A 27,141-nucleotide genomic window follows, 5' to 3' on the forward strand; every position below is an offset into this window, starting at 1 on the left:
GACCGCGCATCACAAAACCAACAAAAAGTCGCACACACTGATTTTGTTTCAGGACTCAAAATAGGTGAGATGGGTCAACTTACAATGACTTAGTAAATCTTGAGTTTTTCATTTTTTTTTTCTAAAAGAGCAAGCCTTCATCTGTATCATGATAAAGTTTTGGATCATAAAACGAATGGGAAATTGTGCAGTTTTTCTAGAAACCCTTTTTTATAGAGTAGTGTAATTAGGTGTGTCTTAGAGTCCCCTTTTCATTTCTTATAGTCCTTTACGCACTCTTCACTTTCAACTCTGATAACTTTTGAACGGATAATGCTCCAGCTTTGAAGGTTGGTACCAGCCATGGGTAGAATGTATTAATAGAGAGTGATCAATTTCAGCTCAATCTAATAATCTTTTTATTTTTTTATGATTCGGAGTTTCATGTCCTGTTTTTTGTGCCATTTATTGCACTGCTAGCACGGCATGGTATTGCGATCAAGAGCTTGAATAGACCATAATTATACTTTAGAGCCTCTTTTCTCAGTAAACACTTTTCCACAGCATCTGTTTTCTTTTTGATATTTAGATGGGCTAGGAGAGTCCATTTGACTTGAATTATGCATCATTTTCAAGCATAGAGTCTGCTCTTTCAGAATCTGTCGTTAACTAAAAATCCATTTTGGCAAATTTTTTGTTCGTTTTGTGGTGTAGGGTTACAAATGATCTATAACACGAGGAACCAAGTGCAGTACAAAATTATACCAATAAAAAAAAACGCCTGGGCTCTTTCAAAAATATAAAATGGCCACCATTTCCGGTTTTCTCTCATAACTTTGCAACTAGGCTAACCGAATTCACACTTATTTTTCTAAATATTATTGTGCAACAAAAGTTACTCAATACAATAGTTATGCAGAGGTTATGAAAGACGCGAGTACCAATAAGATCACTAGAGCGATTCTCAAAATTCAAAATGGCTTCAAAAATGGCCACCATTTCTTGTTTCCTTATATTCCACTTTGCAACTAGGTAAATCAGATACACATTTTGAATGTCTATAAATTTTCGCGTAATCGTTACCTTCTACGTGTACAATTTTTTTTTTTTTATTAGGTAAACCGTAGACACCGAAAAGGATAGTTGTACTTCCTAACTCGGATTTTCGTAAAAGCGAGAGTGGTTTTACTCTATTTGTGTGCTTCAATTTGACTCTATAATATACAGTGAATTATTCTGCATTCTATCGAGTTCCCCAACTGCTCCAAACATATTAAGATGCTTTGTTGGGTAGCCTACTTGCAGAGTAATAAAACACACAAACACACACACAAACAAATATCCCGATTTCGGGAAAAGCGCATGAATCTCAATTGTACTTATATGGTTTTCTCTGAAGAAGAATCTTGTTGGATTCTTCTGTGTCAAAATATGTCTAGACATAAAAATGTGTAGGGGTGACCTAGTTGAAAATTAAGAGAAAACCAGTGAATGTGGCCATTTTAGACATCGTTTTGGATTGTCTTACATACCTGAAGCGGTTGTTTAGTCGCTGTATTTTTTTCTTTTTTTTTATTTCTCAATCTTGCATTATCTACGTTTCTGTTCAGTACCATGTAAAAGCTGTCTATGTCTGTTCAGATACAGAATAAAACTAGACAGTAGATATTTGTCAACGGTGACAAATTAGGTTATCCGTTTCATTCGTGATTTGAAACGATTAGCCGCGCAATCTGTGAGATGTTTATCAGAGAACAAGGATTCAAACTCGTCATCTTGTTGACCAAAACCTATAGGCACTGCCAATAGAAGATGTGTATTGCACAAAATCTAAGTAAATTGAAAATTGAGTTTCAAATTCATCCACATTTCGGACGTTGACTGCGACATGCACCTAGCAATCAATGGCCACAAACTGAAAGCCCAGGGTCAAATCAAAATCTGGGAGAAATCCGGCCAAGGACAACAGAGCAGCTACTGCTCAATGAATTAAGTCACGTTAACTGGCATTTCGCAAAATAAAAAGAAAGGTTATGAAGATTACCATCAAATCGGAAAACGTTACCACAAATTCAACAGACAATTTAACAAGATACAACATACTGAAATCTGGAAACAACAACAACAACAACAACAAAACAGATTAAAAATATGCATCTGCCCACACATTTGCACTGTATATTGCCATTGACTCACGCACGAAATTTCGTTAGTTCGTTTGTTCCTTTATTCATTCCAATAAAAGATCAGTGGTTACAAAGAACACAAACAAAAATCAATGACATGATGCAGACAAGCAAAATTAGAGTTTACATATTTTGCCATATCAAACAGTTCATTTAAATGAAAAAGAGAACTATAGAAAAAACCTTGAGGCCTTGTATGAAATACATTCTCTCAGTTATATGTCTGAGTACTTATAAAGGCACATTGAGTGTTTTACAATTTGTAATCACTCTCTAATCTTTGTATACAACGTGAATCAACTGAAATTTCAATATTTTCTATTCAATCAATAACCTTAATTTATTATAAAACATTACAAAACTAGTATTATCAAAATTAACAATTAACATTACTTTTCAAGCATGTACTAACTTTTTCTAACTCAAAGTCAATGTTATCCTTGAAATTTTCAATTCCAGGTTGGGTGTAAAATACAGTGGTGTCATCTGCGTATCTGCGTAGAAAATGCCAGATTATATATACATTTTTCTATTTTTTTCGAAAAACATGTTAATATTGATATAGGTCGATAATAATTAAATAAATGAGATTCTCCTGTCTTATACACAGGTATTATCTTCGCAATATTCAGTTATTGGGGAACTGTACCAGTTTGTAAAGATAGATTAAATATATAAAGTAAAGGTTTCAAAAAAGGTTTCATTATGTATACATTTCAATAATCAATATCGTACGAAAAACTATTTGTCAATTATTTATTAATTTCAATCAGCTCAAATTCATCTGTGGGTTAAAAAAAAAATGACTTCCAAAAATGATCTGTGAGGTAACATCAGTGTTAAAACCCACTAAAGAAATCACCTTTGGGGGATTTGCCCTTAACCCTGTGAACATGACAGTTACTCTCCCTGAATCTAAGAAGGAAGATATCCTTGCTGAGTGTATAGGCCTGTTGAATTGTACGGATTCCTCTATTCGAGAAGTGGCTAGAGTAATAGGGAAACTGATTGCTGCTTTTCCAGCAGCCCAGTATGGACCCCTCTACTACAAAATCTTGATAAAAGAAAAGATTTTGGCATTGAAGGCCAATAAAGGTCATTTTGACGGGAAAATGAGCTGTCTAATAGAGCCAAACAGGAACTTAAGGGCCATTCTCCGAAAAAGTATGCAATTACCGTTGTACAAATGACAAAAATTCAACATCAAAGATTTCTTTCATTTTGTACCAATTTAGAAACTTCAATCCCTTACTAATACAAAACAATCAATGGGTGATTTTTGAAACCTCATAATATTATTCTTTTCTAAAAACATTTCTAAATGTAGAGTCCTTTCTTGCACGTTAAAATCAAATATCAGATATACGTTACCAGAGGTAGCATGTTAGAAAACTGTTGATTGTCTGCTTAATTCTTGCTTTAAAATGACAACGCTTATGTAAAACTACAAGCTTATACATAAACAAACATCATGGAAACATTTTGGAGTCAGCCTTGATCTAATCTATGATAAAAATGATAAAGTGAAGGCTAAATAAAAATCAAGATCACATATATATTTCGGATTTAAATATGTTACCCTAATTTAACTTTTTACCTGCATTTGAATTTTATCAATAATCTCATTGATTATGTATGAAACTTTAATATGTAAAAGGATTATACTTCTTATAAATAGCAAATGCCAGGTAACATCTCTGCCAGATTAAATACATTTTGGATCGAAAGAAGAACGGTGTGTGGTAACGTATCTGACGCATCAGACGTTCCGTTAGTATACAATTTTAAACCCAACACCAATCATGCAAATATTTTCATTTTAACTTGGAAGAAAATTACAATATGATTACTTTTTGTTAAAACACAGCACTTCTAAGCTTAAAGAGTGTTATCGTCATCGACAGAAGATTGGATAACTCTTCAATAAAACTTTGAGATGTACGTGAAATACAAGAACCAAAACCAGCACAAATCCACAATACTTTTTTTTCTGATGTATAGTTCCAAAATTTTGTTATTTTGATACACGGGAGACGGTAAGAATGAAGTTGGAAAAGATTTATGCAAATTATACACATGAATTCAATTTTCATTTGTTCCTCTCTGTAATGAATCAGGTCTCAAGATTCAATAATCGATGGTAACGTATCTGACAAAGTATTTATGTTCATTGACAAAATAAACTACCGATTTACATCAAACCCCGATCACTCAAACATGCGATTCAACAACCTAATGCAAAACGTTAGACAACAAATCCTATTGTCATTTTCAGAACATAAACATGCAACAAAGGAAGTGCTCTTGACTTTAACCATAATACTAAGCGCATTTTATGTAGATAAGATGCAAAATTATAATGAACAAAGGTAGACCGTTCATGTAGTTGCGTTTGCTGTGAAGTTAAAAAAAAAAAGGTGGGTACCACACTTCAGTCCTTAAAGTCCTTCTATGTTATTGTGAAACAAATCACACACACACACACACAACACACACAAAAAAAGCAAAAATGAAATTAATTTGTAACGTATATCTGACGGTCCTTTTTGTAAATGCCATAATTCTAAGGGATAGTACAGTTCTGGTTAAGATGAGTATTTAGGTTTTAACTTTTTGTAAGATAATCGAAATCCACTTACACGAAATACTTAAGAGCATACAACTCTATAAAGAGGAATGAAGTATTTATTTCATGAACTCGGTTTTGATATGACTGAGATGTCCAAAATAAAGTAAAATAAAAACGTCCATATGGAAGTAGCTGAGCCATCACATTTTGTTAGAACCTCTTTCTTTTACTTCTTTTACTGGATATATTGGCCATTTTAAAACCGATTTTCATCAAATAAACTTTTAAGGTGTATAATTATGTCCTCTTAGCAAGTCATATAGAGCACGTTGTCACCCAGTTAAATCCGCGCGCAAAAGCGCGTAGCGGTTAAACTTGCTGCACGATACATTTTATTGGTAACGCATCTGACATGTTTGATGGAACGTATCTGATGTGCCGTTACCGTTCTCACACTATTATCTACAAAAATACTGATTTTCTCCAACAATTTCTGTTGTGTGATTAATGATTACCTTAAGTTATCTGAGCTTTGTTTTTATTTACAGCATACTTTTTCTTAATGAAGCAAAGTTTAAGTAACGTATATGTATCTGATATCAGCTCATCGTAAAATTAGGCTTCCGCGGCTTCGGATCAGTATATATATTTTGTTGTTGTTGTTGTTGTTGTTGTAACACGAAATTCAATGAATAGAATCTGATTATGGTTCCATTTATGCGTTAGGTTGACTTTGTTTAACACATGAAATTACACTGCTATGCGGCATTACTTTGATCTTCTCTCGAGAGTCTGAAAAAGGGTAAAGTATGACTGCGATTTGGCGACATGATATAAAATTTATATCATTTAATGCTATCTTAGAGATATTATATATCAAAACATGATAGTGTTATATGATATTATTTTGTCATTCAAGCACTTGAGGGGCAATGGAATGAAGTACAGAAGATTTGATTAGAATGATATTTTAATGAGCAACAACTTGTTATATGAACACTTCCTGTCCTGGCGACATAGGGTATTTAGGGTTACATCACAAACTTCGGATCGTATTTTTAATATTATCCCGGATATCCCAATAGCTTTATTGGTATGTATTTTACAGGTCTAACCTCTCAGATAAATTTAATTTAAAAGAAAAATGATTTCTGAGGGACAAAATATCGATTTAAACTGTATGAACATGCCGGCGACACGAAAATCGCAGTTTTGCACACTTAAAATCAGCCCAATATGGACCCCTCTACTACAAAATCTTGGAAAAAGACAAGATTTTGGCATTGAAGACCCATAAAGGTCATTTTGATGGGAAAATTGGCTTGTCTAATAGATTCAAACAGGAACTTAAGGGATGGATTGACCACATACAGTACACCTCTAATCCTATCAATAGACCCATGCAGGCATACGATAGAATTGCGCACAGATGCAAGTGGGTCTGGTTGGGAAGCAGCTGACATGTGCACAAACATAGGAGGGCAATGGAATGAAGTGGAGAGAGAAAAGGCTGTTAACAATGAGATCAATAATCTAGAAACCCTTGCAGCAGGACTGGCATTGAAGTCCTTTTGTTTAGGCATGAGAAATATTCATGTCCTCATCAGACTGGATAATACAACTGTAGTCTCATATATCAACAATAATATGAAGGGCTTCAGATCACGGGACTGCAACAATTTGGCACATGACATTTGGGAATGGTGTATGTATTGAAAGACAAATTTGGATCACAGCCGCCTCCTTGCCAGGGCGGCTCAATACTACAGCAGACTTCATGTCAAGGAAGTTTAAGGATCGAACAGAGTGGATGCTTAGCAAAGCCCAATTCGCCGAAGTGGTAGAACATTTCGGCCTCCCTGAAATAGATCTTTTCGCTGCCAGACTTTAATGCACAGCTACTGTACCCAGGTATATCACTTGGCAGCCTGAATCAGCAGAGAATGTAGATGCATTCACAGTTCTATGTCCCTCCTTTCTGCCTTATCCCAAAATGTCTGCAAAAGATATGGGCAGATGAAGCCACAGGGTTGTTAGTAGTACCAAACTGGTCTACACAATCATGGTTCCCAGCACTAGGACATGCTGACTGAAAAACCACTTGTTCTACGTAGCCATGCAAAACTTCTTGTTCAACCTGTGTCTTTAATGCCCCACCCCTTACACAAACATTTGGATTTGCTCTGTTGCAGGCTTTCGGCCGACCTTTCAGGTCTCAGGGATTGAGTGCAGGGACCGTCAAGGTCATCATAGCTTCTTTGGGGAAATCTACACGACAACAATATCACAGCTTCATCAACAAATGGAAAGTTTTCTGCACCGCCAACAACATTAATTATCTCCAGACATCATCGGAATGGACCCTAGAATTTCTTTCAGACTTGTTCCATAAAGGAGACATCTTTTTTGACACTCACAGACAGTTCGCTTTCCATTAGCACACATCCTTTACTAACTAGATTTGTGAAGGGAGTCTTTCACTTACGACCCCTCAGACCCCGCTACACGGAAGTGTGGGACGTTAGAACTGTCCTCAATTACCTGAGGAGGAAATCACCTGCAGGCGAATTGTGTTTGAAAGAGCTAACGTCGAAAGTGACAATGTTATTAGCGCTTCTCTCAGCACAGCGGGTACAGTCATTGAATGATTTGAGCATAGACAAGATGACATTCAAAGATAACTCCGTTAATTTCTTCATTGATGACTTATTAAAGCATCACAGACCTGGTTATGCAGGCCAAGTGGTTAGTCTAAGAGCGTACCCTCCAGACGGAAGAGTTTGCATTGTACGATACCTTTGAGAGTATCTGAGAAGGACTCGGAACATTAGGAAGGATCAAAAGTATCTGTTAATCAGTTTTTGTAAACCGTACCACAGGGTTTCTACCCAAACTTTGTCACGTTGGATAAAGACAGTAATGGCAGAAGCTGGGATTGACACCAGCTGGTTCTCGGCACACTCCACAAGAGCAGCCTCTGCGTCTGCTGCCCACAGGAAAGATCTGCCTGTACATGAGATTTTGGCACAGGCAGGCTGGAGTAACGAGAATACATTTCAAACATATTACGCGAAACCTCTCAGTGAGGAGAAAGGGGGTTTCAACCAAGCAGTGCATCTTAGAAGGTAAAGTGATACCACTCTGTGGAAAATGTGGTCATTGGTATAGCTGTACTCTATGGTCAAAAAACAAAAATGTGACTACCGACTTCAAAGTCTCCTATTATAACTCATTACGCATCGTAGTCTCTTTCGAGACTTCCGAAATAAAATAGAAAATTTAAATGAGAACTTACCTGTTTGAAATTTAAATTGTATTTTATGAGGAAGGCGAAGGAAGAGAATACAGTCCCTCCTGTAACACCCTTCTTCATAATCTCAGGTAGTTCTAAATAGCAGTAGGATGACTGTATGATTTGGTAGTCACATTTTTCGGAGCTACTAATATTGCTGGACGCGCGTGCGGACTCTCCTATTATTACTCATTATGCATCGTAGTCTCTTCCTTCGCCTTCCTCATAAAATACAATTTAAATTTCAAGCAGGTAAGTTCTCATTTAAATTTTCTATTCTGGCATTCTCCCTACTCAACCACTATGGATCGGAAAACATCTGAGAGAGAGAGAAAGGCAGCAGCAGCAAGTCGATCTGTCTGAATATTACAAGAGGACAAATAGTATTTCCTGTTGAAACATTATAAGCCTATAAGCTTTAATGAAGAAGAAATAGAGCTTATGTATGAAGTATGTGACAGGATATCTTCAAAAGAGAAAGACTAACTCTTATGAACCAGCAACCTTTAGTGAATTTAATACAAACTGTATCGTGCTGATGTTATGATTAACAATAAAAAAGGACAACTTGACGTTTATTCCATATACCCAGCTTACGATACAATATCTAACCCCCCCCCCCCAAAAAAAAAAGAAAAAGATGCCTTGAACATGTTATGACAGTCTTTCCTTTCTGAGAGAAACAAAACAGAGAACGAACACACGCACACGATTGAACTTCAGTGAATCGTTGCGTAAATCACCCGAGAGCCTCCTGATCCACACACAATACACAGAGTCGCAACTCAGTCGCCGAACTCACAATCCCCGCAAGCAACAAGCCTGCATACTTCTCCGACCCGTAACTGATACACGTTTCGGTAGAACCCCAGAATAAGCAATTTATCAATACAAAATTATGATTCAATTCTTTTTCATTACTGTTATGTGGGTATCATCATCACCTTTGAATACGATTAGCCAAAAGTATAAAACAATTACAATTGAGTGTATATTGTATAAGGAAACTCAGAAATAGCAGAGTTTTTGAGTACGAAGTGCGTGGATGAAAAAGAAGAAATAAGTGAAAGGATATTACTCATGATATAATTTAGATTCCAGTCTGATGCAGTCTTTTCTTTCCATTTTAGTACAACCTTGGTTCCAGCGAGAAGTATTTTTGTGGAGACACCTTTCTGTTTTCGTAGGTCGTGGGCAATTTTCGTGAGCTCACCTCTCGAGCTTTAAGACTGGTCGGCAGGTCGGTACGCACGGTAATTCTACAGTTGGGGGATCCTGGGTCATCACCAGATCGCGGTTGACGCTCCCGTGTCTGGAACGCGTTGAGAACAAGGTTCCTGTCGCGCATGAACACAAATCTGGCGATGATAGCTCTCGGGGAGGGTCGCGGGATGGGCCTCCAGTAGCCTGGTTGGAAACGAAGTCGCGGCGAGGAAGCCGGTGGGCATTGGCAAGCTGGATGCCACCTGCATCATGACCGGTCGCGCTGATCCCGAGATGAATGAAGGTGTCACGAAGAACCCGGTCGATTTGTTCGTTCGGTGTTTCCGTTACTCCGTAGAATAGTCCGTCGGCCATGAATTTCCATAGCGGTCAGCTTATCGTTGAGTTTGGAGATCTCGTCCGCCATCTTGTTAGTACGATGTCCGGAAGCTCCCTCTGTTCAGTTTCGATGATTTTGTCAGAGTTCATAGAAACCGAGGCTTCCAGTTCCGAGAGCTTGGCATTATTGCAGTAACTTCTAGCTTTATAGGGCGTCCAGATTCTCGCAGACTGAAGCGAATTAGCGGGAAATAGACCGCTGAATGTCAGCTACAGTTAGGTTAGAAGCATCACATGGCGTTTCAGTGGTATCAGTGTAGGAGCTGCTATGACTTGCGGGCTTGGCGAGCTGGTTGGCATGCGGTGCCCTAGGCTTCTCCTTCGGGCATGTAGATCGGGTAGGTATGCGGTCTGGGCTGTCAGCCATGTTAGATTGAACGTACCGTAACAAGATGTTTCAAAAAATGAACACAAATTCGTAAAAAGTGATGAGTTCTTCCTTATGGACTATCAAAGTCAGCAGATAGCAGAAATGCAGTTCTGTTAATCCATGTTATGCCCCAGTCACATATAAACACGGATGCTCAAGGATCTACACGGTGATCCGGGGACGTCCGGGGATATCCGGGTAGATCCGGGATTTTGGTATGACTGTACACACGGTATCAACGCGGCAGCTACACGGATAAGGCCGGAAGAGCGCGGCGTCTACGCGGACAAACATGGCACCTACACGGATCAACACGGCAGCTACACGGCAGCCACACGGACACCCCGGATTGCTCTACCAACGCGGCAATCCCCAGATGACGCCGGATGTTTTTGACCTCCAAAAGTTGCCGTGTTGGCCTCCCGGCGTCAACACGGATCTCTCCCCGGATCAGATCCGGGGTGGTCCGGGGTGATCCGGGATGTCTATGTGACTGGGGCATTACGTTGTCAGTAGAGTAGTGCCTGCATTCCAAGCGTAAAAGGAAGGGCGGTGGCCGTCAGTCGGAGAGCGCTACGCATACACGTCCTTCCCCATTGAAGTCGAAGGAATGAATTTCACAAGATTTGTACGAAAAAAAAAAAAAATCTCATCGGACAGCAGCCGAATTATCTCTCTCCCCAAATGGAAGCCAAGCTTTTACTTACAGCGCATTTGCAGACGCAAGGATACGTTTAGGGCTTACAATAGGAGTGGTTTAGTCTTTGGACAGTGTGTATACCATGAGGCTGCAGAAAATATTATTGTTGGATTTATGCCCCCGATTCCAACCATTCAAAATGGAAGATCCCTGCTTGTTAATTGTCTCTCTTATTTGCAACTGCACACATTGTCATGTGCTATAGATGTCGCAAGTCCCAAACTTGCAAGTGTTTCGGTCTTTTTAGATTACATAAAGCGATCATTGAAATGAATATGAAAAGAAGAACACTTTGCGCACTTCTGTGGATACGACACTAAACGAATGACTGATATTATTTTTTTTTTTTATAAACTTAACGACCGCAACCGAAACCATAACACTCCCAATAGGCGTGTCTTCATCAGCCCGAAGTTCAAACTAGCGGGATATTTTGCGGTCTTAGAAAATAGCCCGATAGAGCGAATGTGCGTCTTCATCAGCTCGAACAGCCTACTTCGGGAAATTAGTCCGAAAATTGACGCATGTGCACTTTTCTGCCTAGCTCGCTGTTCGAAAGTGGATTTCCCGCTCAAAATCTCCTACAACACCGTATGTACGATACTATAACCAGGGAGGTGAGCAGTACAGCAAATTCTCTCCAAAGGGATATTAACAACGCTACTCTTCTGTCCAGTGACACATCTTATATGAAATGAACGAATTGCAATGTTTAAACAAATCCAAAATACACACAATCTGCAAGAATCTTTAGCTAAGGTAGAGTGGACAGAAGAAGAAGTTTACAAAAAACATAGCATGCACGGAATCACCTCCCTGATTTTAAATGTCAACGACAGTATAAATAGGCCTAGTACACACATGTGATCCTTGAATACGCCGTGAGTGTATGCACTATACACAATCACTAGCTTGTACATGCGCTTTCAATAGCCAGCTGGCTAACCAGAAGCGTGGAGGGTTCGAGAAAATTTCGGGCTGATGGAGACGCACCCGAAATAGCGCGCTATTTCACGAATTAGCGGTCTAGTTCACGAACTAGACCAAGATTTCGGGGGAAATTTTCCCGATCAAATCCAATGTCAAACATACATGCAAACGAATACACATTTACCTTCATTGATACAATCACTGATTTGTTGATTCATATCTGCGTGAAGAATCAGTCTATTTCAGTTAAAGGTTCTAATACCTATTACAAAGGAAAAAAATATTACCTTTTCAAGGACAAGCGCTGGATTTTACTGTGCTGCGAGGAATTTGGAAGACTGTGGAGGCAATGCTTTTGTTCCCAAAGAGGTTGAAATTTTCTTTGCAGCACAATTTCAGTGAGGTGATGGAGTTGTCATGACGAACGTAAAATGAGGTCACACATCGTCCTCATAAAAGAGGACAATCAATGGCTTCTGAGGCTCATGTAACAACGTCTTTATAGGAGGACGAATTCTCGGCTGCGTTTGAATCATTGAACTTGAACCATACTATTTTTATGGTTTAAGTCATTGAACCATACCATTGGTATTGTTTCTGACGTCTTTCTTTCTCCTCCTCCGAAAATTGATAGCTAATGGAGAAACATTATCAAAGTTGAAGGACGAAACGAAACTGCTTGTGCGTGAATCAAAATGCAAACACGGGTTCACAAATCTCTAGAGAGTGCGCACCGACAAACAACGATCCGCGAGCGGCGATCTCAAACTGTCGTGCGGATCTCTTCCTGGCAGTAAACGTGATTCTTTTTTCTTTTTTTCTATTCAAGTTGAAAATCATAACTCTCTCATTCTTCTACCAACATCTCAAATTTTTGATCAAAGATTTTGCTAATCGCTATCATGTTCTATAGTATCTAATCGATCTTTGTCACAGTGGATTGAGTGTCAATTTTTTTAAGCTACCAGATGATGGTGGTGTGGTACTAAAATGAAAATGATAATTGTTACATCAATTAATCTTGACATTATTGTTATTCGATTCACACTATATGACCATTCTGCTCTAATATCTTAAGTGCGAAGCACTAACAAACCATTAGCTATCAAATATCTTTTGTTTTATTTTGTTTTTCACTTTGTTTTTTGGTTTGTTTGTTTTTTTGCTAATATAGAAAATGGCTACTTTGGGATCATAACACTCTTTTACTTACGCAGAGAAATGATTCGCATGCAGTAAATGAAAAAATAAATTAATGCGATTTCCATTGGTAAAGATTTATTTTGAGATTATAGGCACGATACGTTGCTCTTACTATAAATTTTCAGAAGGTTCGTAAAGAAAGATAAAGTAATCAACAATAAGGTTTGCTGGCGACCTTGCAGTTACAACAGGCACTGCAGTTCTATTATTATCAATTTCCAAGAGATAGAAGGCCGCATAAAGTATCCCTGAAAACGTGAAATGAATACTTAATGGGTTTTTATTCTGATGACAGACTGATTTTAGCCGAAAGCCGAAAGAACGAGGAATTCAAAGTCTATTTCATGAAAATTGGTTGTGAAATGGCTTAGATATCCAAAACAAAGTGATCCCAATAAAAGGTGTGACCAACGTTTCATTAGGATTGCTTTGTTTTACTTTGTTTTGGATATCTCAGTCATTTCAAAACCTATTTTCATTAAATAAAAGTTGAATTCCTTGTAGAACGTCTGCTCTTAGCATCTCGCAAAAAAAAAAAATCTAAATCTAAATCCTCATCTGAACCAATACTATACCTTCCCTTTGAGAACAAAAAAATCAATTGTGTGCCTTAGAATATCTCTGAATACAAGGAGTGCAAAATCTCAGTAGGGACTAATCCCTTTTATCCAAAGTCACACTTTTGTCAGAATCCTTTCACTTCCCGACGACACACGAGCCAAAGAAAACAAAATCTGGCTATAGAACAAAGACAGAGCAGAAGTTTGCATCTTGTTCCTGCAAGTCAACACATAAGATTCAAGCAAGTGATATAGGTTTGTTTTGTTTGTTTCTTTTTATCGTTCCATATTCCACGTTTAATAAATAAACCATCAACATAACAAAAGAAAATGCAAGGATGAATTGGCAAATACAGCATTAAGACAATTAAACATATATTATGAAATATGAGGAATCTACATAAAAGTATTGCTTGTAGGGTGTAGATTCACAGATGAGATAAATTCTTACTTGGTATTTACAATTGAAAGGAATGACAATCTATGAGTTGGGGAAATATAAACGTCGAATATAAAAAAGAAAATGACAAGACAAAGAACGTCGAATATAAAAAAAAAGACAAGACAAAGATAAGAAAACAGAAAAACAGAAAAAGAAAAGGTTACTATATAAATGTTGTAAGGTTGGTAGTTACAGCGAGCCTGACGTCGATCGCTCTTGCACAAGGAAAAAAAGAAAACAAAAGGTTAAAGGGTGAAATCATTTCTTAACCACTTGAAGCTGTTATCATTTCAATCAAACATTAGGAAATGATGGAGACAATAAAATCGTGTGACGTATCACGCAACCTCGTAACTCTTGTAAAGCAATTATTCTTCTTTCATTAGCGTATCCTGTAAATTTGAAGAAAACACACACACAAAAAAAAAACACTTCTATGACTGATGTACCGATATCATACAAAGCATTTAGGTTGCACGTTAAACAGTTAATAATTCAAGGAAGCGCCATTCAAAATCATTTCAGAATTCCGCGACTGATTGTTCTAGATATCAGCAATAATTTGATATTGTATGTCATTGACAGTGTAGAAAAAAAATGTATAGAAAATGGGGACGTTTTTCTATACGGCGATATGTACAAAAACTGATGTAAAGAAAAACGGACTTGATCGGACAATACCTGACATCGAGGGGAAGTACTGTCATTATCAAAACGCTAATAAATGTATTGATTGAGGAAGACGGATAATGTCTAAAACATTGCCAAAATTGTCATCTTAAAAGATGATTTATTTTGATATTTATTTCTCTGATCTTTGTAACATTTACAAGTTAATATTTCAATGAAGAGCACACTAATTTACCTTATTGGCGTTCTGTCTACTCAAACGCCTGCATGGCATTCGTACGTTGCCACACTATTTGAAAGGTTCCACCTGCCCAAGACTCAATTATGTTTTTGTGTGCACTAAGATATGTTTTTAACGACATTTGTTTAAATGAACCTTCGGGATCACAACCTTATTACGTGCGCGCAGAAATCAATCAGTGCTTGTAAGAATGATACATATTATAAGCGGCTTAGTTTTCCTTCAATATGTCGAGTAAGAAAAAAAAAAGAATGTTCAGACCTTTCCTTCGATCAAAGGCTGTCCCTTATTGTTCAGTTGTTCGGTTGCTCAGGCAAGCAAGGAAGCGTGTTGAGGTGATTTCGACATTCTCTTTATATATTGGTCGTTGTTTCTCGTCCTTCATCCATGAATGATAATGCATTGTCAGTCACGTGCATCGTACATTGTGCAGTGTGGTTGTTGGAAAACAATCTGGTAGCTAGTCCGTGGATTGACATTCAAATCTTGTTATTTATTTTTTCCAAATAGTAATATCACAATCAAGATAGATCAAATCAACATCAGAACAAAGGATAATTCAGTATCATAATTTTAGATTAATCGTTGTTATTTTGTTAATCGTAGTCATTGGTATGCCTTTTTTGTTTGTGTTGCGCGGGGGTGATTGTCAGTGTTGACATAAGACTTGTGAAAACGTGTACAAATACGAGCATGTAAGTCTTACATGATCTAGTGGTATCTAGTGGTATTATGGTACACTGTGGATTCAAGAGGCATCTTAACATTGAAGTTGTGAACCGAAATTTTGGCATGCTGAATCCAACAAAATTGCAATAACGCAATGTTTTATGAGTGAGACCATAAACAAGTATTGGGTACCTGATTATCATTTTTTTTTTCTAAATTCTCTTAAAGTTTCAGTGCCATCATATTTGATGAGAAGACTATTACAATTTATGATGTGACATGTGTAGAACGATATGAAGAAATATATATTTTAAAAACATCATCTTATTTTCACTTTTTGGCATAATAAAAGATTACATGACTTGCCCCTTCCAGAAGGCAGAAGGGCAGGTCGATTGAATGTGTACTTGTTTTTCCATATTATATACGTACATATATAATTTTTTTTTTCTCTTTATATTGTTCTTATGCAGTGTGCACGAGACATCACACACTATAGTCTTCTCCTCCAACAGTGACTGCACAGAAACTTTAAAGATTCGTGAAGTTTGAACAGAGTATTCGAATTTTCTCAAACTTTCATGCGTACTACTTATGTGTTCTACTGATATTCTACATTCACTCAATCCACTTGTCCTGTAATGTACCAATGTCTCATAAAATCCTTGAAAAATATGTACAAATAAATAATTTCACTACATAACATGAAATTCCAGTACAGACAAGGCTTGGTATATTACTATAAAGTCTCACGCGTCATACTCGGGCCTTACAAGCTTTTCTCACCCTTGCAACCTATACCAACAGGGTAAAGAAACCCCATCCCACCAGAATAATCGAACAAACAAAACATGCCTATCCCACAACCGAAAGTCACATTTCAAGTTCAAATGCAAAAGGTCCTTACCATTAGGGGGAGGGGGAAGTAATATTGCCTCCCAAATCATTCACTATGTTGCAAATCATCGTCTGCTCTGCTTAACCCGTTGAGGACGGGCTGATTTTGCTACGACACGCATTTCCCGTAGACGCTTGCCCGAGTATACTCGGGACTCGTCCTCCCTCTAACGTTAGAATTTGAATATTTCTTCTTCTTTTTCGTGAGCCATGGTATTGTTGACGGAATTTTGTATGAAGTTACCCTGAACTTTAATTTTCAACCTATTTACCAACATTGCTGTGAAGTCATGAAAAACCCACACTTTAACATCAAGCTCTTTATCTGATTATTTTCATCAACACTTGGCCAATCATGTACAGAAAACAATGAACCTTTGATGATTCAAAGACAATTCGTGCACGCTATCGTGCCAGGCGAAACAGCATTCTCTTTTTTCAAGAGCTGTGTGCTGCTGCAGACCAGACTAAACCGTGTGACACAGATATCAGATCATTAAGGAGGTATTTTGTCTAAATGAACGTGATGATGATCATGCGACCATGAAGACTCTCAAAGAAAAAGAATCGAACTTAGACATGTACGTATTTTTATTATGACAACTCAACAAATATGTATGGGGCTCCCTCTAAAGTTATAATTTGAATATTTCATTTTTTTTTTTTTTTGTGAGCCATGGTACTGGTGACAGGATTTTGTATGATTGGAGTTACCATGAACTTTACTTTTCAACCTATTTTTCTCACCAACATTGCTGTGAAGTCATAAAAACCCCCACACATTAACAGCGACCTCATTATCTGATTGTTGTCATCAACACTTGACCAATCATGTACAGAAAACAAAGAACCTTTGTTGATTCAAGGACAATTTGCACACGTTAACGTACAGGGCAGAACGCCCGAGATCCATCCTGCAAGGGCAATTATGACGTCATTTCCTTTGTCAAGTGCAGTGCGCCCCAGATCTCTATTTAATATAACGGAATCAATGTTCCAGTCCCAGCAAGTTAAATCTTACACAAGTTCTAAACGAATTGAATTGAATTGTCAGGTACGTTAGATTTATCAAATTTAACACAAATGAAACGTGCTATGGGTAAAAAACTGCTATATGATAATTTCCTGAATTTCTTTGTCAACTTAACCTTGGTATTTGCGCCTGAATTGTCTCGCCTGTCATCCATATTAAGGACTTTTTGCTGAAGTAGAAGAAAATCTTCTTCCGCATTACTACTGCTATACTTATAAATATATAATCCCCTACTTTCCAATTATTCTGTAAACGTTGCTCTAAATTAGTGTATTTTGTAGTGTACAGTCAACATGTACCTCTGCAACAATTGCAATGTATTGATACTGTTAATTTTTCTCATTATTGATGTTTTCTTTGTACAAATTTACATGCATTGTTTCTGTCGCTCAAGAAAGTGAGATGTATGTTTATATTACTTTATTGTGGAAAAACGAATAAATTCGAACTTGAACTTGAACTAGAACTTGGCATAACTCCATTTCTTTTCATTCGACGCATTTTTCATCTATAAACAGGCCACTCGCGTTATAGCGAGGTCCTCAGCTACAATACCGACAGTTCTCTTTCGTTATCTCGAAATTCGTTACAGCCGAATGGTAAGGCACAAAAATATTGTAAATGATAATTCCATACCTGAATTGTACTAAGTATAAATAATTTTTGTTATAACCGTGTTTGTTTCGGGGTTTTTTTTAATAACTTGAGTGCGCGGTACAGAATTTTGCGCTAAAATTTATGTACAATGTTGCTGACACTTTGTTAATTTGTGTGTTATCGTATTGACAATGGGATGCAGAAAATGAGACTGAGGGGCCCGTTTCATAAAACTTGTTATCAGTGACAACTGCCACATTTTTTTGTCAAATTTGCTCTCAGCCAATTACATGCAAGGATTTCAGTAGCTTGTCACATCTATGACAACTTGACAAGTTTTATGAAACGGGACTCTGTACTAACCTGTATGTTACTAGTATGATTATTGCATGGACCAAGTACACATGGACATTCATCGCTCGTTAAGTAACCAATTTACGCTCATGTTTCTGTCAAGAGCGTCACAAAAGCATTTTAAACATGCTTTCCTACTTTGATGTTATCATCACCGCCGACAACTAGCCTGAAAAAAGACGACACTTTGAGAAATCTGAAAACTACGTGCGCATCTCTTATATCAAGAAAAATGCATGTTCAGTTGTAGTGTACATAGGGAAATTATCGCTTAAGTAATTTCATTTGCGAAATGCGCGTACTTTACGAGAGAAAGCAATTATACTTTGTAATTTGTAATCTATTTCCCCCATTTTTCGCACATTGTTCCAGAGTAAACATGGCCAGTAACCGTAGGTGACGTGTATGTCCTATCATTAAGCCATGTTACATGTTTGTCCACAAGTGTCCACTTCAGTAAGTTTAAATTTCGTGATAGGAAAACTGTCTGAATGTTTTCGGGTTTGCTGCTCCCTTTCATCGGTGTTTATTCAAAGGCAGTTGAGTCTGAAAAAATAAGACCGCAATGAGGGAAATGGTTCTTCGTTGTCAGTGACGATGCACGATAGCACAATTGTGTCATTATCCAAGCAACTGGATGTACTCATCAAGATGAACATAATCAGGTGGTTAGGAGTTTGGCTCAGGGTTAGCATTAGGTTCAGGATGTTTTTTATTTGATTTGATTTGATTTGATTTCTGCCTTTCTCAAAATCACACATAACAAAAGAATACACATATTTCGAAATCAACATTACACGACACATAAGCAAGCATACTGTCTTACAAATTAATTCAACGTACATGTATACACACAATATTAATATGACAGTATTCGATGTATAAGACGTGTAGCATATCATTCACACCAAAACAAATGTTCAGAGGCGAATCGTCGAATCAACAGGTGTAGATTATGTAAATAATGATTGATTATTCATTCAGAGTATACCATAACGTTTCAATAAACGAATTTCAGAAAAAAAAAATATTACAGAAGGGGATTTGAATGAATTGATTTTTGAAATTAAACATTTTTGGTTATTGTAATAACAGAAAAGCAGGAGACCGCGATCATAAGCAGCAGTTTGACATGTATCGAGGCCTCGGGGTTAAATTCGAGACTTAAAATCGATTTACATATATCTGTATGACGGACGTGTCTACAAAATAGAATAGTCAAATCCAAAATTTCGTTATAATTTATGAAGTCAAAAAATAAAGGGAACATTCAAAATACTTATAGTTTATTTGTTATCAATAGGCATTCTTTACTATGATACTGTGCTGAGGTGAGTGCTGTGCTGTGCTGTGCTGAGGTGTGCATGCGATGAAATACAATTTTGTTAATATAATGTTTGGGTTTATATGCCTTGTTGAGTTGCTTCTGGTGTACTTTTGTGTCACATGTATGTCTGCTACAAACTTCTGTATACAATATCAACAATTTCAATGTGCAGCAAATTGCTAAATTAATACTTTATCAATATAAACTGTTCACGAGTGAACATAAAAACCCCAAAACTTCCTATCACTCATACATCATTATATTTCGATAAAAGATATTTTTTTTTTATAAGTGCCTTAAGAGAATATCATTTAGCGGTTCTCTTGATTTGCTCAGGGAGATAATTCCAAACGTCAGGTCCATGGTGTCTAATTGACTTGTGAGCTATCATAAACTTGGGATTGTGGAGGTGATACTCTTTGGAATGTCGAGTTGGTTAAGCGTGGAGGCTGGAGTTCACAGTGATTAGGTTGTGGAACGAGAAAGGGAGGGTGCTGGATTTGTATTTGTACTGGAATATTGCGCATTGTAATGTATTAACATCGTTGATTTTCAGAGTTTTCAATTTAGAGAATAATGGTCCAGAGTTTGCAAGATAATGTGAGTTGGTGCAAATGGGGATTTGGAGAAGGTGAACTGAACTGAATTTTTGTCTTGTTAGAATTTGCTCATACCATACTGCAATATGTGATGTATTGTAAAATCAGTGCATTATATGAAAAAAAAAAAACTTTCTGTCAAAAGATCTTTCAGTTTGAACAATATGCCTATGTTTCTCGATACATTACTACTTATATTATTTACATATTCATCCAGGTAAGATTAGCATCAATAGTTACACCAAGTAATTTAGTAGACTTTTTTTTTTGTTCTACATGGGTAACCCATCAATATATAAATTACATTCAATACCAGAATAATTAACATTTTTAAAATATATGAAACTATTTTTATCAATATTTAAAGATAATTTACTGCATTTGAACCAAGAAGAAACTTTACATAATTCAAATTTAAGTGTGAGGATAAGTATCTGTGATCACTCTATATGTGAATAAAATATATTTGTATCATCTGCAAACAAACTATTTTTATCAATATTTAAAGATAATTTATTGCATTTGAACCAAGAAGAAACTTTACATAATTCAAATTTAAGTGTGAGGATAAGTATCTGTGATCACTCTATATGTGAATAAAATATATTTGTATCATCTGCAAACAAAAAGTAAGTTAATAATAAAGTATTGGTGAAACATTAATTATATCATTAACATAGATAGGATATAACACAGGGCCTTTAACAGACAGACCCTTGTGATACTCCATATATGTAATTGATTTTTGATCTCCTGGAGGAACATGAATCAAAATCAAGATATTGCTCACGGTTAGATAAGTAATGGGTGAACCATAGCAGAGGTACTCCTCGAATTCCACAATGTTTTAATTTGCGAAAAAGAATTTTGTGATCAATAGTATCAAATGCCTTTACTCAGGTCCATGAAAACTCCAATAATATTTTTCTTATAAATAAAGGTTTCAATTATTCTATCACAAAGTTGAGCAATGGCGTAATTTGTATTTTTCCTAAATCCGAATTGATTCGGAATAAGAATTTTATTTTGATTTTGAAAAGAAAATAGTCTTTTATAAACAATTTTCTCTAGATTTTTTTATATGCTTGGGGATATTGGGTGGTAATTTGTTAGTTGTGTGTGATCGTCTTTTTTATGGATGGGAGTCACTTTTGCGATTTTCAGTGATTTTGGGCAATGGCCAGAAATAAGAGATAATTATTTATGTTGAATATGTGTACTAGTGAGGGTGCGACAAAATGAACAATCTATTTAAGGAGATAAACATTTAAACCATCATTGGATTTAAGATCTTTAACAATGCTAACTATTTCATGGTATGAAGTTGGTGAGAAAAAAAAAGAGAGAAATATCAAATGATTCAGAAAAATACTGCATACAATTAGTATCGGTTTCATTTATTATTATATTCATTCATGTTCATTTTTAAGATACTAAATTTGATCCTATATTGATAACATACTCATTAAAAGTATCAGCAATATCATTTGGGTCCGTAATGTCATATCATTTTCAATATTTTTACAAGTGACTTTTTTATTTTCCAAAAGATCCTTAAGTATCTTCAAAATGGCGCTTGTATTGGATCCTTTAGATTCAATATTTTTGAATAATAAGACTTAGGGGACAATTGTATAATAGTTGTTAATATATTTCTGTACTTTTTATAACTACTGAAATTAACATCTAAGCGCGTGTGTAACACTTTCCTGTATAAGTTATTGCGTGTTTTTATCGATAACAAAATACCCTTGGTAATCCATGCTCTGCGGGGCTTTCTCCTATTTTTATTCTCTTTCGTACAAGGGGTATATTCCTGTTATATCAAAAGAGAAACTTATTTATACATAATTCATACGAGCTGTTGACATCGGATTCACCGAAAACATCATCTCAAAACTCAACTGCCAAATCAGCAATCAGACTATCAATATTTTGTTAGGGTTAAAATTAGGGCCAAGGGAAGGTTCTGGGGTAACTGCCCTAGACCCTATCACACCAATGCCGCCAATAGCATCATTACAACAGTGGAAGTCTGTGTACAGTATGTCCCCCTATGAAAAAAAAAAAAATTAAAAAAAATCAACGGGAACCTCCGCAATGATATCTTTGAAAATAGTGAATCAATCTAAATACAAATTCATTGTGTGAAACTATAACTCATTGCCCACATCTTACAGAAAACCCCATTCGACTTGCTTCAGTGGTCAAAGGGAAATGAGGAATTTTGTAGAGGATGTCGGGAATCTCTTCCCTCCAAGTTCTGTCTATTATTCACACACAAGACCATCGAGGTGCTAAACTTGGAAGAATCAGTCTCATGACATGCTTTACAACAATCCACATTTCTCCGTGACCGCTTAACCAAATCGAATGGGGATTTCTGCAAAATAGAGCTAAAATGTTATATTTTAAGTCTCTGAAGTACCATTAGAAAAAAAATTAACCACATTGGGTCTAATCAATGCGAAAATCTGATTGTATCACACGATATCAAAACATGTTTCCTTTAGTTAATGGACGGAACACTTTTCCGGCACGTAGTGCGTTCACCTTGCATGACTCCTTTAGTCATTTTGTTCAACCTTTCACTGAAAAAAAAAATTTCACCAATCGCGTTTTACTTAATGAACTTAATATAATTTCCATACCAAAAATGTACCATACATATGTCCAGATAAACCAAAGATTATTCTTACAATAAGTCTCCAAAAATCCAAAGAATCACAATGCTAATTCGGCTTGAACACATTAAGCAGTTTCCTATAACAAACAACAACAACAAACAAACAAACATTATTAAGCATTATTAACGGAGAAAACAGCATCAAATAGATCGTAATTTGGAACTGTTCTACCAAATGGAGGCATTCAAAAACTCCCACTTCCCCCGGATCCCAGGAGCTGGAGTCAAACGGGCTAATCCTTGATTCGATCCTGCATCCTCTCGGCCGGTCCTTACCCCAACACATACATATTACCCACAAAAAAAAAAAAAAAATATGTTGCGATAACAACTGGCATGCCTTTGCTATATCGCATTATTCTCTCACTAGGTCTACCGCACAACTTGCCAGTATGAGAAGACAGTTTATTATGAAAGAAGAATTGTCACAATCTGGTAATAATCATGTATGCACACATTTTCCTCACTATACATTCAGCCACTTATACAATGTGGGAAAAATGAAGTTTTAGCACTTTTACGTGACCTTTGTCATTTTAGACCAATCATTCCCTACAGAATACATTCTAATCACGTGTATACATTCATTAAGCCAATTTCAAGATTAAAGAAATAGTATAATTCAACATAAAATTGCGTAATGTTATCATCATACGCCTGATCTTTAACCTTACGAAACTAACCTTTTCAAGAGGATCATTGTCAGGCAACAATTTTAATGAAAATGCCTTGCGCCATCTGAGAGAAAAAAGGGAAATTTCAACATTTTAATTTGTCATTTGACCTTTCACCCCATGGGCTAAAGCTTTTAATCGCGAATTTTTATCAATTTTGGGAATACATATACTTAGTTTCATTTAAAAAAGAAATTCCGTTAGGTATTGGAGGTAATAGAACACGTTTAGAATTTGACCTCCACCCATAAACTTTGACCATATGCGCCCACAACTGAAAAGGTGCAGTTTGATCCGTTAATACATACATTAGGAAGCTTTAGATTTGCTGCGCGGACGTTTGAGACGACGCTTGAGCTGGACGTTCTGCTCTCCTCCTGCGTCGTGCTGAAAATTAGCTTTAGATTTATACGCTGGGACGCAACATATAAAACATAAAATGGCGCTCCCATAATAAATGATCCGTGCATGAAGTACTTCTCTACATTGCAAACTGTGCAGACGTAGAAATAGCCCAGAACGCGTAGTGAAAAAAAAAAAAAAAAAAACTCAGGCGACGCAAGCTAAAATTAGATCGACTTGACGCGCGATTCTGCGCATGCTCAGAACATTTTTTTTTCCTCTGAACGTCTCCGTCTCGAAAATCTAAAGCTCCCTATTATTCTCGGAGATGCTTCTAGGAGGAAAAGGAAAGAAGACAGCCAAGGTTAAGAGGAGTAAATATATATAACTTCAGTAATATCAATGACGGAGAGCACAATTTGAAGACCTGGTTTTTTTTTTTTTTTGGTTTTTTTTTTTTGGTTTTTTTTTTTAGGTCTTTAGAAGATGCAATGAAATCCGACATTGAAGTGATGATGCCTTAAAATGTCAATGCTGGATATACTTTTTAAGAGACATTACAGCTTCCTCCTTAATTCCTGCTTGTCTTTAACTCGCAATATTACAAAACAACTTATCAATAATCATTATATGATTATGAACAAGTTATTCCATAAGTATAAAATTATGATTATGTATATGATGATACACTCTACTTCGCGTGTTGGTAACAGTACAAAAAAAAAGAAGACGAAGTAGGGTGGTGATGCATTTCAGTCCAACCGTCCTATTTATTCAGACAAAATTCTCGAAACTTTTCTTGTCAATATATATGTATATGTATATAATTGTGTATATGCATACAATGTATGTTTATGTATGTATAGGCCTATATGTATCTGTATAATGATGTGTATGTATATCGATGAAGCCTCGGAAGACCACAAAACCATGCACATTTTTTTTTTTTGAAATTTAGTCTGAATAAATAGCACGGTTGGACTGAAATGCATTACCACCCTACTTCGCCATCCTTTCAATAATTATACCTATGTACAGTAATATGTATATGACTATTATGTATATGTATGTATGTGTATAATTGATGAAGCCTCGCAAGACCACAAAACCATGCAATATTTATCCGGGAATATTTAAAACGCCGTGACACCCCTGTACAGGGGTCACGGAATAGGAGTTACCATTCTATTCTACCATGGGCCCAATACCAGCAGAGATACGTTTTTGTTTTTGTTTTTTGTTTTTGTCCCATAATGCCTTGCAGCATGATGAGGCTAATACAAGTACGCGCTCGTAATCTCAGAATCACTGAACTAAACGGCGTCTGGAAAAGGTAACGGTTGTAGGTCGTAAATGTCAGAACATGTCACCAGTCACCACGTATGCCCGGGAAAAGCTGGGGTTGTCGTACCACTGCTCGCCGGCAGATCTCTGACTGCTTCTGCTGGGTTTGCCGCTCTGTGTGTAAAGAAGATGACAGGGATCTGATGTCAGGGAGTACAGAAAACTTTCTCCAGATAATCAATCCCAAGCAACACTGCAAATTTGTCATAAGCACATGACTTCAGGTTGAGTGTAGCAAGGTCTCTAAAACGCATGGAGTCCTTTCTTTCGTGGGTATAGAGGAACTTATGTATATATTTTCTCATTACAACAGATTACAGCCATCGAAAACACATTTCCTTCACCACGATCACTATAACCCCATTTTAATAGTGCCAATCAAATTTCGCGTTTAAGTTGAAATCGCTGGTCTGTATCACTATCGTTAGTCTCGTATGTCAGTTGGCGATACCCTAGGCACTCATAAATTGAGTTACACGATAAAATGACTTCATGGTCACCCACTGGCTAGGTTCCCGCCTATAATGGTAATAGATGGTAACTAGCATTATCACTGAAGGTGATTAATACCCCCGCCCCTAGTGTTGCTTTATAGTATGTGATGTCATGAGGGCAATAACGTTTATACCAAGGTTGTGCATTGTCGAATTGGACACAGAATAATTTTAGTTTACTGTACAATTACAGAGTTGACACTGAGTTCCACAAGGTTTGGGTAACAAGTGTGGTTACCATGGCAACGCATCGTCGGATACAAACACAAGGGACATTTTGCATAACTACACTTAAAGACCATCATACACACCAAATATGACCTTCATAGCTTGAATGGTTTATTTTGATACAAAATGAGTGGTTACCATGGCAACACATTTTCCTCATACTAACACATTGGTGTCTTGCAAAACTACACTTCTAGATCATGATACACACTAAATTTGACTTTAATTGCTTGAATGACGGAAAAGTTATTCGATCTGCAAGGCTTTGGTAAAAATGTGGTTACCATAGTAACGGTTTGTGTGACAAACACAACAATTATGTGTTCCAAATCTATACGTAAGGGCCATAATACCTACCAAATTTAGGATTCATTTGCTTGAAAACTGTGGAAGAAGTTCACTCCACAGGATTTGAAAAAAAAAACAAAAACATGTGATTACCATGGCAACGCATTGTCCGATACAAATACAAAGGACATTTTCAAAAAAAAAAACTACACTTAAAGAGCATCATACACACCAAATTTCAACTTCATACATTAAATGATTCAATTTGATACAAAAATGAGTGATTACCATAGCAACACATTTTTCTTATATTAACACATTGGTGTCTTGCATAACTACACCTCCTGATCATCATACATACTAAGTTTGACCTTAATTGCTTGAATGATGTGGAAGTTATTCAGTCCACAAGGTTTCGGTAAAATTATGGTTACCATGGCAACGCTTTGTCCGACAAACACAAAAATTATGTGTTGCACATCTATGCATCAAGGCCGTATTGCCCGGTACCAAAATTGATTTCAATTGCTTCAAAACTGTGGAAGTTGTTCACTCCACAAGATTTCGAAGAAGACATGCGGTTACCATGGCAACGCTTGTATAAACACAAAGAGTGTTTTGCATAACTACATCTATAGATCATCATAGATATCAATTTTGAAATTTATTGCTTAAATACTATGGAATTTATTCAATCCACAAGGTTTTGGTAAAATTACGGTTACCATGGCAACGCACTGTCCGACAAACACAAAAAACATGTCTTGCACATCTATACCTCAATATCATCATTTCTCCTAAGTTTCATTTGAATTGCTTCAAAACTATAGGAGTTCGCAACGCAAGATTTTGCAACAGACCGACCGACCGACCGACCAACATCACGGTGATTCCTATAATACCCC

Source organism: Diadema setosum, chromosome 3 (assembly GCF_964275005.1).
Source record: "Diadema setosum chromosome 3, eeDiaSeto1, whole genome shotgun sequence".
Taxonomy (NCBI): Eukaryota; Metazoa; Echinodermata; class Echinoidea; order Diadematoida; family Diadematidae; genus Diadema; species Diadema setosum.